This window comes from Narcine bancroftii, chromosome 7 (assembly GCF_036971445.1).
Source record: "Narcine bancroftii isolate sNarBan1 chromosome 7, sNarBan1.hap1, whole genome shotgun sequence".
Taxonomy (NCBI): domain Eukaryota; kingdom Metazoa; phylum Chordata; class Chondrichthyes; order Torpediniformes; family Narcinidae; genus Narcine; species Narcine bancroftii.
Window position 1 is genome coordinate 72,055,356 of NC_091475.1, and position 14,843 is coordinate 72,070,198.

Below are 14,843 nucleotides of genomic sequence, written 5' to 3' on the forward strand. Positions count from 1 at the left end.
CATATATTCTTTAAATAATTTTTTATCCAGGTACTGTCCCTTCCCTTCATCTTCCATTTCTCTGTGTTCTTCCTCCTCCTCTTCTGTCTCCACTCCAGGATCTGTGTCTTTTACCTCTGTCTCTTCTGATTTTCTTGTTGGGTTGTTTATTTTATTTTGTTGGGTATTTTTGTTTTTATTATTTTTATTAAAAGTGTCTTGGTGTTGGTCTTCTTCCTCTGGGTTGGTCATCTGTTGTTTCTCTGATATCCTTTTTTAATTCTCTTCCTTCTTGTTCCCGTTATTTTCTATGTTTTCCTGCTGGGAGTCTTGCTGTCGTGTTATACTTGTCTGTTAAAGCTGTGGAGATTTACTCCTCAGCTGGTCCCCCCTCCCTTCGGTGTTGTTTTTGTCTTGTGCATCGAGCATGCGCGAGGATTCGCACTTTGTTTTGGCTCCGTGAGTCATCTTTGTAGTCTTGAGTTCGGGGTTTCCACTGACCTCAGGGAACGGGATTCTCTCTCCATGGCGAGCCTCCTCGTATAGGTAAGGCCTTCATCTTTCTCTTCCAACATCTTTCCTTCTTCTTTTCTTCTCGTTGATTTTGATTTTTCTTCTTTTCTGCCATTTTCTCCACATTTTTATTTTTAATTTGTTATGGTTTCTGTGTTTGTAGCTATGCTTTTTTTTTAAACTTTTTTTTAACCTTTCTGGAGAGGGCTGGTATCATGTGACTTAGGTAACTATTTCCTGACCACACCTTAAACACAAATCTGAAGAACTAAGTTCAATTTTTTAAAATCTTCTGAGGACATAAATCATCTTCTTCTTTCTTTGGCTTGGCTTCGCGGATGAAGATTTATGGAGGGGGTAAATGTCCACATCAGCTGCAGGCTCGTTTGTGGCTGACAAGTCCGATGCAGGACAGGCAGACACGGTTGCAGCGGTTGCATGGGAAAATTAGTTGGTTGGGGTTGGGTGTTGGGTTTTTCCTCCTTTGTCTTTTGTCAGTGAGGTGGGCTCTGTGGTCTTCTTCAAAGGAGGTTGCTGCCCGCCGAACTGTGAGGTTCCAAGATGCACGGTTTGAGGCGATATCAGCACACTGGCGGTGGTCAATGAGGCAGGCACCAAGAGATTTCTTTAGGCAGTCCTTGTACCTCTTCTTTGGTGCACCTCTGTCACGGTGGCCAGTGGAGAGCTCGCCATATAACACGATCTTGGGAAGGCGATGGTCCTCCATTCTGGAGACGTGACCTACCCAGCGCAGTTGGATCTTCAGCAGCGTGGATTCGATGCTGTCGGCCTCTGCCATCTCGAGTACTTCGATATTAGGGAAGAAGTCGCTCCAATGAATGTTGAGGATGGAGCGGAGACAATGCTGGTGGAAGCGTTCTAGGAGCCGTTGGTGATGCCGGTAGAGGACCTATGATTCGGAGCCGAACAGGAGTGTGGGTATGACAACGGCTCTGTATATGCTTATCTTTGTGAGGTTTTTCAGTTGGTTGTTTTTCCAGACTCTTTTGTGTAGTCTTCCAATGGCGCTATTAGCCTTGGCGAGTCTGTTGTTTATCTCGTTGGCGATCCTTGCATCTGATGAAATGGTGCAGCCGAGATAGGTAAACTGGTTGACCGTTTTGAGTTTTGTGTGCCCGATGGAGATGTGGGTGGGGCTGGTAGTCATGGTGGGGAGCTGGCTGATGGAGGACCTCAGTTTTCTTCAGGCTGACTTCCAGGCCAAACATTTTGGAAGTTTCCACAAAACAGGACGTCAAGCGCTGAAGAGCTGGCTCTGAATGGGCAACTAAAGCGGCATCATCTGCAAAGAGTAGTTCACGGACAAGTTGCTCTTGTGTCTTGGTGTGAGCTTGCAGGCGCCTCAGATTGAAGAGACTGCCATCCGTGCGGTACCGGATGTAGACAGCATCTTCATTGTTGAGGTCTTTCATGGCTTGGTTCTGCATCATGCTGCAGAAGATTGAAAAGAGGGTTGGTGTGAGAACACAGCCTTGCTTCACGCCATTGTTAACGGAGAAGGGTTCAGAGAGCTAATTGCTGTGTCTGACCCGACCTTGTTGGTTTTCGTGCAGTTGGGTAACCATGTTGAGGAACTTTGGGGGGCATCCGATGCGCTCTAGTATTTGCCAAAGCCCTTTCCTGCTCACAGTGTCGAAGGCTTTGGTGAGGTCAACAAAGGTGATGTAGAGTCCTTTGTTTTGTTCTCTGCACTTTTCTTGGAGCTGTCTGAGGGCAAAGACCATGTCAGTAGTTCCTCTGTTTGCGCGAAAGCCGCACTGTGATTCTGGGAGAACATTTTCGGCGACACTACGTATTATTCTATTTAGGAGAATCCTAGCGAAGATTTTGCCTGCAATGGAGAGCAGCGTGATTCCCCTGTAGTTTGAGCAGTCTGATTTCTCGCATTTGTTTTTGTACAGGGTGATGATGATGGCATCACGAAGGTCTGAGGCAGTTTTCCTTGGTCCCAACAAAGCTTGAAAAACTCATGCAGTTTGACATGCAGAGTTTTGCCGCCAGCCTTCCAGACCTCTGGGGGGATTCCATCCATACCTGCTGCTTTGCCACTTTTCAGTTGTTCAATTGCCTTATATGTCTCATCCCGGGTGAGGACCTCATCCAGCTCTAGCCTTAGGGGCTGTTGAGGCAGCTGGAGCAGGGCGGAATCTTGAACTGAGTGGTTGGCACTGAAAAGAGATTGGAAGTGTTCTGACCATTGGTTGAGGATGGAGATCTTGTCGCTGAGGATAACTTTGCCATCTGCGCTGCGCAGCGGGCTTTGGACTTGGGGTGAGGGGCCGAACACAGCCTTTAGAGCCTCGTAAAAACCCCTGAAGTCGCCAATGTCCACGCTGAGCTGGGTTCGCTTGGCGAGGCTAGTCCACCACTCATTTTGGATCTCCCGGAGTTTGCGCTGAAGATGGCTGCATGCGCGAAGGAAGGCTTGTTTCTTCTCTGGCCAGGACGGCTTTGTAAGGTGAGCCTGGTGGGCAGCTCGCTTCTTTGCCAGCAGCTCCTGGATTTCCTGGCTGTTTTCATCGAACCAGTCCTTGTTTTTCCTGGAGGAGAAGCCCAGTACCTCTTCAGTGGATTGCAGTATGGTAGTCTTCAGCTGATCCCAGAGGGTTTCAGGGTACGAGTCCGTGAGGCAGATTGCATCCTCGAGCTTTGCTTTGAGGTTTGCCTGGAAGATTCCTCTCACTTTGTCTGACTGCAGGTTTCCAACATTGAACCTCTTTCTGGGGGCTTTACTGTTCCTGGGCTTTGGCTTGAAGTGAAGGTTGAGCTTGCAGCGAACCAGCCGGTGGTCAGTGTGGCATTCCGCGCTGAGCATGACCCTGGTGTGGAGCACATCTCGTTTGTCTCTTTCTCGCACCAGGACGTAGTCCAGGAGGTGCCAGTGTTTGGATCGGGGATGCATCCAGATAGTCTTCAGGCTGTCCCTCTGCTGAAAAAGGGTGTTTGTAATGGCAAGCCGCTGTTCTACGCAGAGCTCCAACAGGAGCACTTGCCGACACCATGCTTGCCCAGGATTCCTGGCCAGGTTTCTGAGTCTTTGCCGACGCGAGCGTTGAAGTCGCCAAGGATGACAACCTTGTCGGCTGAAGGGTGCGTTGAATGAGGTTGCGCAGGTCAGTGTAGAACTTGTCCTTTTCTGCTGGTTCCGCCTGGAGGGTTGGAGCATAGACACTGATGAGGGTGATGCGATGCTTGTTTTGAAGGGGGAGTCGCATGGACATGATCCGGTCCGAGTGGCCTGTCGGGAGGTTTTCGAGTTTGGAGGCAATGGAGTTCTTGACCATGAAGCCTACACCAGATAGGTGTCGTTCATCCATAGGCTTGCCAGACCAGTAGAGTGTGTAGCCCGCGCCACGTTCTTGGAGGCTGCATACATATGCAAGGCGGACTTCACTGAGAGCGGCTATGTCGATGTCAAGTCTGAAGAGTTCATGTGCAATGAGGGCAGACCAACATTCAGGTCGGTGGCTGTCAGCCTTGTCTTGCATGGTTCTGATGTTCCAGCATGCTAGCTTCAGTTTGTGAGCATCTTTTGAGGGTGAGGACGTGGAGGGGGAGGACGTGGAGGGGGAGGACGTGGAGGGGGAGGACGTGGATGGGGAGGACGTGGAGGGGGAGTATGTGGACCTGTCCTCGGGCCTGCTCAAAGGAGCTTTTAGGTGGAGTGCAGTGCGTGCAGTACTGGCCCCACCCTTTACACCCATGGTTCGTGTGCCGTGGCCAAGCAAGCTGGGACGTGGCAGCGAGGTCCTTGGGTCGTAGGTTTTATATCGGACTGGCTGTAAAATATTATACTGTACCAACCTATATCGTACATTTAGAAACTTAGTTATACTGTCTTTACATAAATTTCTCCAAACACTTTCATCTATCTTTCTATTTAATCCAATTCCTGTTTCACTCTCAATTTATGAACATCCAGTTTAAGCATTTTATTTTGTATAACTTATGCATCTCAGAAATAAATTTACTTGAACCTTCCTTAGTAAGTAATAATTCAAAAGGAAATTGCCGAGGTAATTTTAAACTATGACCAAATATCTCCAACAATTTTTTTTAACCTGCTAACAACAACAAAAAATATTCAGAAGAATTTGAAACTTCTCTTTCATTCGATTAAAATATAAAAAATCCCAAATTGGCTCCATATTTTCAAAAATGGGTTATCTACAATAAAAGACAAAAAAGTTTATTCTGATATAAAGGCATTTTCATTGAAATCTTCCCTTTCCCACCTATCTGACAATCAGTTTTATCATATTTCAATAAGATGCTTCCAAAATGGTGGGTCTAAATCAATTAACAATTTTGAATTCCATTTATAAATAAATTCAGCCATAAACATCTCATCAATTTTATCCAACTCAATTTTAGCCCAAATAGAAATTTACTCATATCAAACATTGCATTAATAAATTTCAATTGTGCAGCTTTATAATAACTCTGAAAATGAGGATGTTGTAAACCAGCCTGTTCAAATCTCCAAGTTAATTTCTCCAAAGACACTCTATTCATTTTCCCTTTCCATAAAAATTTCTTATAACTAAATTAAGATTTTTATAAAAATTGAGGCACTAAAAAAGGGATAGATTGAAAAAAATATTCAACCCTTGGAAAGATATTCATTTTAATACAATTCACTCTCCCAATTAAAGTAATGAGTAAATCATTCCATCTATTTAAATCCTCCTTAATTTTATTAAATAATGGAACATAATTTAACCTATATAAATTTTAATTTTTTTTTCAGTTCAAATACTTAAATATTAATTGGATGATTTATGCATCTAAATTGAGCTACATCCTTACAATGGTCATAGTTTCCTTCTACTAATGGCTTAACTTCATTTTTCTCCCAATTAATTTTATAACCCAATATTGCTCCATAATCTTGTAATTTGTTTTTATATAAGGAAGCTAATTAATTCTCTGGATCCATTATATAAATTAATACATCATCCACAAAAAGACTAAATTTATATTCCTCTTTATTCACTTTAATTCCCTTGAAATCAACATCTTGTCTTATTAATTGTGCCAATGGTTCAATTGCCAAGACAAACAATGCAGGAGATAAAGAACAGCCTTGCCTAGCTGAGCATGCCAATGGGAATGATAAAGAAAGTTGTCCACTGGTAACTACTTTAGCCATAGGATTTCTACATAAAGCTCCAACACAATTAATAAATTTTGACCCAAGTTGAAATTTTTGTAAAACTTTAAATAAATAATTCCATTCTAATCTATCAAAAGCCTTTTCTGCATCTAACGACAAAACCAATGGTGGATCCAATTGTCTTTGAGGACAATGAACTAATTAATTTTGCTATATAATCAGGATAATATCCATTCTTAATAAATTTAGACTGATCAAAATGAACTAACTCAGGTAAATATTCATTTACTCTATTTGCCAAAATTTTACCCACAATTTTATAATCAACATTTATTAATGATATAGGCCTATAAGATTCTGGCTTCAATAAGTCTTTATCTTTCTTAGATATCACTGTTATTACAGCATTCAAAAAGGATTCAGGTAAAGAGAAAGTTACAGTAGCTTGTTTTAATACTTCCATTAATAGAGGCATCAATAAATCCTTAAATATTTTGTAAAATTTAGACGTAAATCCATCCTCTCCAGGAGATTTCCCATTTTGCATGGAATTCAAAGCTTTAATAACTTCTTTCAATGTAAACTGGGAATTTAAATTTTTCCAAGCTTATACAAAAAAAAATCATCACTCTGTTCTTCATTATTCAATGATTGAGATGAATACAACATAGTATAATACACTCTAAAAGAATCATTTATATCTTGAGGTTTTTGTGAATATTTCTGCTCCTAATGTGGATGATGAAAAATTTATTTCAGATGTTTTTCTTAATTTGGCACAAATAGATGGAAATGTAATAATTTGTGGAGATTCTAACTGTTGTTTGGATCCAATTTTAGATAGATCTACAAAATCTTTGGTTAAGACAAAGATGGGTAAAAAGTTATTTATATTGATGGAAGAATTAAATTTGGTAGATATTTGGAGCAAAATGAATCCTAAAGAGAAGAACTATTCATTTTATTCTTATCTGTTTAATTCCTATTCTAGAATTGATTTTATTTCTTAATTTTGGCTCATCTACAAGGAAGAGTTGAGTATGTACAATATAAACCTGGAATTGTATCAGATCATTTCCCGTTGGTGATGTCATGTCTAAATTTGGATAGAATTGAAACAATTTATAGATGAAGGTTTCTCCCATTTCTGCCATTTCTTCCATTTCCAGAACAACCAGATTTTTCTTGAGGAGACAATGGTGGACTACATCTTTGTCCTCTTGCATCTGGCAATGAATCAGCAAAAATCATTGCTTCACGATCATTCTCAAAAAAACGATATTGAAATCATGAATCAGATTTGTGTTTTAGATGTGGTAACTCTGTTGGAACTTTTTTCCATGTGGTTTGGTCATGTATATATATATACAATCTTTTTGTAAGAAATTTCTATTGTTTCTAGAATACCTGTATAAGATTAAAATACCTTTAGATCCAATAGTATTTTTATTGGGTAGTTTGCAACCCCTGAATGGTTTGGGATTAGATAAATTTCAACTTGCTTTTGTATATTTAGCTTTATCTGTAGCGAAAAAATGTATTGCTAGTATGTGGAAAGATACGAATATGATTGATATTAATAGATGGCATAATGAGATGAAATATTGTTTAATAATGGAAAAAATTACATATGTTTCATGTGATAACTATAGTTTCTTTATTAATAAGTGGTTGTTATATTCAGAATATTTACATTTTGATTTACATTGATTAGATCTTAATATGTATGCTTAATTTTTTCTTAATTTTTTTTCTTTTCTTTATGGCTCTACTTAGGAGAGTTGGCTGAAGGGGGGTGGGTTCTTTTTTTTCTTCTTTCTTTTCTTTTTATATATATATAAAATATAACATTCATGTTTATGGTTCATTGTTGTATATGTAATTTACTATCTGTATTTTGAACAAATAAAGTAAAAAAAAAGATGAAGGTTTAATTCTTCATTGTTAAGAAATGTAGAATTTTGTGACTTTACATGAAACCAAATACAGATATATTTAGATATAAATTGTAATTCAGTTGTTAATACATTTTTTATATGGAACCATTGAGACTTATTTGAGAGGTCAGCTAATAAGTTTTTCAATTAAGGTTAAGAAAAATCATCTAAAGGAAGTAGATAAATTAGAGAAAGAGATTATGATTTTGGAAAAAAAAATTACAAAAAATAACCTTCAGGGGAAAAAAAGGTTAGAATTGGAAAATAAGAAAATGCATTATAATTCAATTTAGATTTATAGAATAGAGAGATTGATTGATAGAACTAAACAGAAATATTATGAGTTGGGGGAATGGGCACATAAGATTTGGGCTTGGCAATTGAGAACGGAGCAAAGATCAAGAGTTATTACTGCTGTTAAAAAGAATCAAATTATTTTTCATTACGTACTTTAGTTGTGTGGTTCTAAATCTATAAATAAAATGTATATTAAAAAAATTAACTTTGTTAAAAATCATTAAATATTAAAATTACTCAATATATATAAAGTACTTATCTTATTTTTCCCTTTTCTTCCTGTTAATTGTAAAATCATAATTGAAACAAGTTGGTTTCCAATACTGTGCTTGGTTTGGGTGTGGGTGACTGTGTGTGTGGGTGTGTGTATCTATGTGACTGTGTGTGTGGGTATGTGTATATATGTGACTGTATGTGTGGGTATGTGTATGTATGTGACTGTGTGTGTGGGTGTGTGTATGTATGACTACCAGCCCCCCCACATCTCCATCGAGCACGCACAACTCAAAATGGTCAACCAGTTTACCTCCCTCGGCTGCACCATTTCATCTGATGCAAGGATCGACAACGAGATAGACAACAGACTCGCCAAGGCAAATAGCGCCTTTGGAAGACTAAACAAAAGAGTCTGGAAAAACAACCACCTGAAGAAACACACAAAGATCAGCATGTACAGAGCCGTTGTCATACCCACGCTCCTGTTCGGCTCCAAACCTACGGGTCCTAGAACGCTTCCATCAGCGCTGTCTCTGCTCCATCCTCAACATTCATTGGAATGACTTTATCACCAACATCGAAGTATTCAAGCTAGCAGAGTCCACAAGCATCGAATCCATGCTGCTTAAGACCCAACTGCGCTGGGTGGGTCACATCTCCAGAATGGAGGACCATCGCCTTCCCAAGATCGTGTTCTATGGCGAGCTCTCCACTGGCCACCGAGACAGAGGTGCACCAAAGAAGAGGTACAAGGACTGCTTAAAGAAATCTTTTGGTACCTGCCACATTGACCACCGCCAGTGGGCTGATATCACCTCCAACCATGCATTTTGGTGCCTCACAGTTCGGCGGGAAGCAACCTCCTTTGAAGAAGACCGCAGAGCCCACCTCACTGACAAGACAAAGGAGGAAAAACCCAACACCCAACCCCAATCAACCAATTTTCCCTTGCAACCGCTGCAACTGTGCCTGCCTGTCCCGCATCGGACTTGTCAGTCACCAACGAGCCTACAGCAGACGTGGACATACCCCTCCATAAATCTTCGTCCGTGAAGCCAAGTCAAAGAAGAAAGAAAGAGTGTGCATGTGTGTGTGTGTGCACAAATGTGTGTGGTTTTGTGTTTGTATGGCTGTGTGTGTATGGGTGTGTGTTTGTGGGTGCATGGATGTGGGTGCGTGCGAGTGTCAGTACGTGTCCATGGGTATATGGATTTGCGTGAGGGTGGATGAGGGTGTGTATGTATGTGGGTGTGTGTGCGTGTGTGTGTATATGGGTGTATGTGTATGTGGATGGGTGAATGTGGGTGTTTGTGTGTGGGTGTGTGGGTGTGGTTGTGTGTGTGGGTGGGTGGATGTGTTGGTGTTTGTATGCGTGAGCGTGTGAGTATGTATGTGAGTGTGGGTGTGTGTGTATGGATGTGTGTGTGTGTGAGTGCATGTGTGTGTGGGTGTGGGTGTGTGTGTATGTGTGTGTATGCATATGTATGTGGGTGTGTGTGTGTGTATGGGTGTGTATGTGTGGTTGTGTGGGTGGGTGTGTGTGGGTGTGTGGATGTGTTGGTGTTTGTATGGGTGAGTGTGTGAGTATGTGGGTGTGGGTGTGTGTGTGTGCGTTTGTCTGTGTGTGCGTGCATGTGTGCATGGATATGTGGGTGTGTGTGTGTGGGTGGATGGGTGAATGTGTGGGTGGGTGGATGTGGGTGTGTGTGTGGGTGGGTGGGTGGATGTGGGTGTGTGTGTGTGGGTGGGTGGGTGGATGTGGGTGTGTGTGTGTGGGTGGGTGGGTGAATGTAGGTGTGTGTGTATGTATGGGAGTGTATGTGGGTGTGTGTGTGTGAGTGTGTGTGTATGTGTCGGTGGGTGAGTGGGTGTCTTTGCGTATGGGTGTGTGTGTGTGTTTGCGTGCGTGTGTGTTTGGGTGTGTAGGTGTCTGTGTATGTATGTGTGTGTGGGTGTGTGGTTGTATGGGTGGGTTGGTGTGTGTGCATGTGTGTGTGTGGTTGTATGGGTGGGTTGGTTTGTGTGGATGTGTGTATGGGTGGGTAGATGTTTGTGTGTGTGAGTGTATGTGGGTGTGTTTGTGCGTGTGGGTGCATGTATGTGTGTGGGTCTGTGTGTTTGGGTAGGTGTGTGTATATATATATATATATGTGTGCGTGTGTGTGTGTGTGTGTGTGTGTGTGTGTGTGTGTGTGTGTGTGTGTGTGTGTGTGTGTGTGTGTGTGCACGCGCAGTTCTCCAGCCTAAGTGATGGGAAATCTCAGAAAGTTCATGCTCCTGTCATTGGCCTCCTTGGGGAATCTTCTGTCAAGATCTGACGGCTGGAATCTTTCAGCAAGTCTGGGACTTCTGTGTTCTGATACAGATGTTTCAAAATCCTGAATTTACCCTGGTCTTCATGGCTCGATGATGGGAGCTCTCTGTTACGCTGCTAGCATCACCCAACAAGATTCTGTCCATCTTTTTAAGAACACTTTGGTTTATTTCCCCAATCTCCCACATTTTTTTACTTTGAAATCATGCTGTATTTCTGCATCTATGAAAACTGAAACATAAACAGGAAGGCAAGCATTAATATTGGTTGACCAAATAAGCATCTATAGTATTTTCAATTCATATGGAAGAATATCTGTTTGTCTGTCAATTGGGCAAATCTCCAGCAGGAACAATAAAATAGCCTGGAGAAAAATGGTCTAATTGAAAGGAAATAAGTTTGTAACTAAATCCAAGCAAAATATTTGGTTTTAAAAACACTCTAGGTGGGTACAAAGACATAATTGGTCAGACTGTGAACAGAGTAACGAGAGAACGTATAATTAAATGAAAATGACATGGATTGAAAGGTTGAGAGGACAAGAGGTAAAATCTCAGAATAAAGCTGTCATTAGAATATTGATGACAAACACTTCAGGAGTCAGGAATCTGTGAATATTGACTTGTTAACCTCGTGAAATGGTGTTTGGTCCACAAAGCCATTCTTTTCCTCACTGACATTCGTATTTGCCATGAACTTCATGCTTATTGAATTAAAGGGTGTTGGGTTTGCAAATGGACGGGCAACCAGCATTCCCTTTCTTCCATGAGCAGCTTTGTCCAACGAACGGAAGCCACCACTGAATGCTGCACACACCTTTGGGAATCGGATTCAATTGGCTTCAGTGAGTCCAGGCTACAATCCCTTCTCCTTTGACTTCATGGTGATTTGAGATGAGTCATTGGGTATATTTCAGAGAGAGGTAGATAAGTTCTTGGTTAGGAAAAGGATGAAGAGTTATGGAGAGAAGGTAAGAGAATGGGGTTAAAAAGGATGGTAAATAGGCCATGATGAAATGGTGGGGTGGACTCGGTGTTTGAACGACTGAATTTCGTTCTGAATTTCCATACTATGTTTATCTAAAGAACCATACCCACATTTTCTTCCTTTCATAAATAGACACTTCTGGATGAAGTCCACAATGTGGGAATGTGAGAATGGTGAACGGCCAAAGGAACTACTCACACTAACCATCCGAGACTCATTTGTAGAAACCAAACATTTATTTATTTATTTTTAAGAGGTAAAGTTCTTGTCCTTCATGTGTGTTTTGTCTGGACATTTCTCTGTATGCTTTGCACCAAGAACCGGAGAACACTGTTTCATCTGGTTGCGCTGGTACAGTGGTTTTCAAACTTTTTCTTCCCATTCGCATAATCCTGCCATTGGTGCTCTGTGATTAATAAGGGAATGCTTAAGATGGGATGTGAGTGGGAAGGGAAGGTTTCAAATCACTGCTCTAGACCCAATTGTTACTGAAATACTTTGTTTGAGAAAAACTGTCACTGGCCCATTTCCTTTGGAGTTATGAAACTGTGCATGTAATGAGTCAATATAATTAAAACAGTGGTTTTCAACCTTTTTCTTTCCACCCACAAACCACCTGAACCAATCCCTTTCTAATCACAGAGCATCAATGGCAGAGGGAATACTTAAGGTGGTATGTGAATAGAAAGAAAAAGGTTGAGAACCACTGTGCTGGTACAATCAGATGACCATAAACTTAACAATAGCTATATTTCCTGTTCCAACACCAGCCGGTATTGCAGGGCCCATTTGCACTGGCAGGTGATAGGATGGGTGAGCAGCTGATGAAATGGAAATATCTGGTCTCTCTTTTATCAAAATGTTTGAAATACCTGAATTGTTTTCTTTTTCAAAAGTCTCATTCTTACCGCAGTTTAATTACATTTAAAAAAATAATAAATTGCAACCAAAACTACTGTGGATTTCTTACGTCAGACCAAATCTTTTGAACTTTCACCCCAGCTCTTGGGTTGCAGGTAAAATCATACCTTGCTTTTAAAATTCCCACCTCGGTTTACAAATCCATGGATAACTTTGCGCCTCCTGAACTCTGCAATCTCTTCAATCCTCACAAGTTTCTGAGTGATCTGTGCTCCACTCATTTGGTCATCCTGATCACTCTTGCTCCTCCACTGGTTGTAACACCATCAGTTTCCAAGATCAAAATTTTTGGAATTGTTATCTGAAATTTCTCTGCCTCCTTCTCTCTCTTTAAAATGACGGACCAGCCATTTTCTCACCTGCTATAGACATCTTTTGGACCAAGGGTTGTTTAAAAATACCCTGTGATGCTTTTCCATACCAACGGTGACATATAAATGCAAGATGACATTTATATGAGGTTTTCTTTCTACTTTGTATGTCCAACTCAAATAGGAACAATGGGATGATCCATGGGTGCGGGATTTATCAATACCTTTACACTGTGTTGGTGTTGTACATTGGTTGGTGGATATGTCAGTGATGAAATGCTTTCCATGTCTTGGGTGCCACAACTCAATAAAGGCAGACATTGATGATGAGGTTCGCATTTCCCCTCAATGCACAAGTAGAGGCTTTGGTAGTTTGAAGAAAAGTGTGCTTGAAGATCAAGGCCCTCTAATCTGTGGTCTATCAAGCAGTGATCGTCCCTTGCCTTGTATCTGCCTTCTGAGACATGAACTATTAATGATGTCTGATGTCTGATGCACACTATCAATGACTCCAAAGGCACATTAGATTTCAGCTGGCCCAACTCCATGTGCTCGAGGGAATGGAAGGGGGTAGAGAGGTTGACCTTTATGACCTGGTCACAGGGGAGGGGTTACAGGGGGTCAAGTCATTAGTGGGGGGGGGCAGGCACTTATGTACAGAGCAGCAGCAGTATATACATATATACATATCACTACATCATCTTCTCAAAACCCTTCCATCCATTGGCAATGTCCTCAGCCAGGCCAGGATCCCCAGCATCATGGCTTTGCTTATACTCAACTGGCTCCAATTAGCAGGTCATGTTTACAAATCTTGAGGATCTGACCTGGAGCCTCCATGTTGATGCAATCATGAAGAAGACACGCCAGTGGCTAAACTTTGTAAGGTGTTTGAGGAGATTCGGTATGTCACTGAAGACTCTTGCAAACTCCTACAGGTGGACCGTGGAGAGTATTTGGTCTGGTTGCATCACTGTCTGGTATGGAGGTGCCAATGCTCAGGACAAGAAAAAAGCTTCAGAGGATTGTTAACTGGGCCTGCAACATCATGGGAACCAAACCTCACTCTATTGAGGTAATCTACAAGAGGCGCTGTCTTAAGAAAGCATTCTCTATCCTCAAGGACCTCCATCACCCAGGCCATACCCTCTTCACTCTGCTTCTTTGGCTTGGCTTCGCGGACGAAGATTTATGGAGGGGGTAAAAAAAGTCCACGTCAGCTGCAGGCTCGTTTGTGGCTGACCAGTCCGATGCGGGACAGGCAGACACGATTGCAGCGGTTGCAAGGGAAAATTGGTTGGTTGGGGTTGGGTGTTGGGTTTTTCCTCCTTTGCCTTTTGTCAGTGAGGTGGGCTCTGCGGTCTTCTTCAAAGGAGGCTGCTGCCCGCCAAACTGTGAGGCGCCAAGATGCACGGTTTGAGGCGTTATCAGCCCACTGGCGGTGGTCAATGTGGCAGGCACCAAGAGATTTCTTTAGGCAGTCCTTGTACCTTTTCTTTGGTGCACCTCTGTCACGGTGGCCAGTGGAGAGCTCGCCATATAATACGATCTTGGGAAGGCGATGGTCCTCCATTCTGGAGACGTGACCCATCCAGCGCAGCTGGATCTTCAGCAGCGTGGACTCGATGCTGTCGACCTCTGCCATCTCGAGTACCTCGACGTTAGGGGTGTGAGCGCTCCAATGGATGTTGAGGATGGAGCGGAGACAACGCTGGTGGAAGCGTTCTAGGAGCCGTAGGTGGTGCCGGTAGAGGACCCATGATTCGGAGCCGAACAGGAGTGTGGGTATGACAACGGCTCTGTATACGCTTATCTTTGTGAGGTTTTTCAGTTGGTTGTTTTTCCAGACTCTTTTGTGTAGTCTTCCAAAGGCGCTATTTGCCTTAGCGAGTCTGTTGTCTATCTCATTGTCGATCCTTGCATCTGATGAAATGGTGCAGCCGAGATAGGTAAACTGGTTGACCGTTTTGAGTTTTGTGTGCCCGATGGAGATGTGGGGGGGCTGGTAGTCATGGTGGGGAGCTGGCTGATGGAGGACCTCAGTTTTCTTCAGGCTGACTTCCAGGCCAAACATTTTGGCAGTTTCCGCAAAGCAGGACGTCAAGCGCTGAAGAGCTGGCTCTGAATGGGCAACTAAAGCGGCATCATCTGCAAAGAGTAGTTCACGGACAAGTTTCTCTTGTGTCTTGGTGTGAGCTTGCAGGCGCCTCAGATTGAAGAGACTGCCATCC

General features: G+C 42.3%; 1 long non-coding RNA gene across 3 annotated transcripts in view; it reads left to right on the top strand.

The window, feature by feature from the left end:
• LOC138739875 (uncharacterized) overlaps positions 1-14,843 on the top strand; it is an 86,668-nt gene that overhangs the window by 38,507 nt on the left and 33,318 nt on the right. Inside the window, exon 3 of one of the 3 annotated variants that reach the window (XR_011342510.1) lies at positions 6,799-7,419. The exons of the other annotated variants lie outside the window; for them this stretch is intronic. This is a non-coding gene — a long non-coding RNA (uncharacterized lncRNA). Of the gene's footprint in view, positions 1-6,798; positions 7,420-14,843 lie in introns of those variants that run through there. 3 annotated transcript variants of the gene reach the window in all.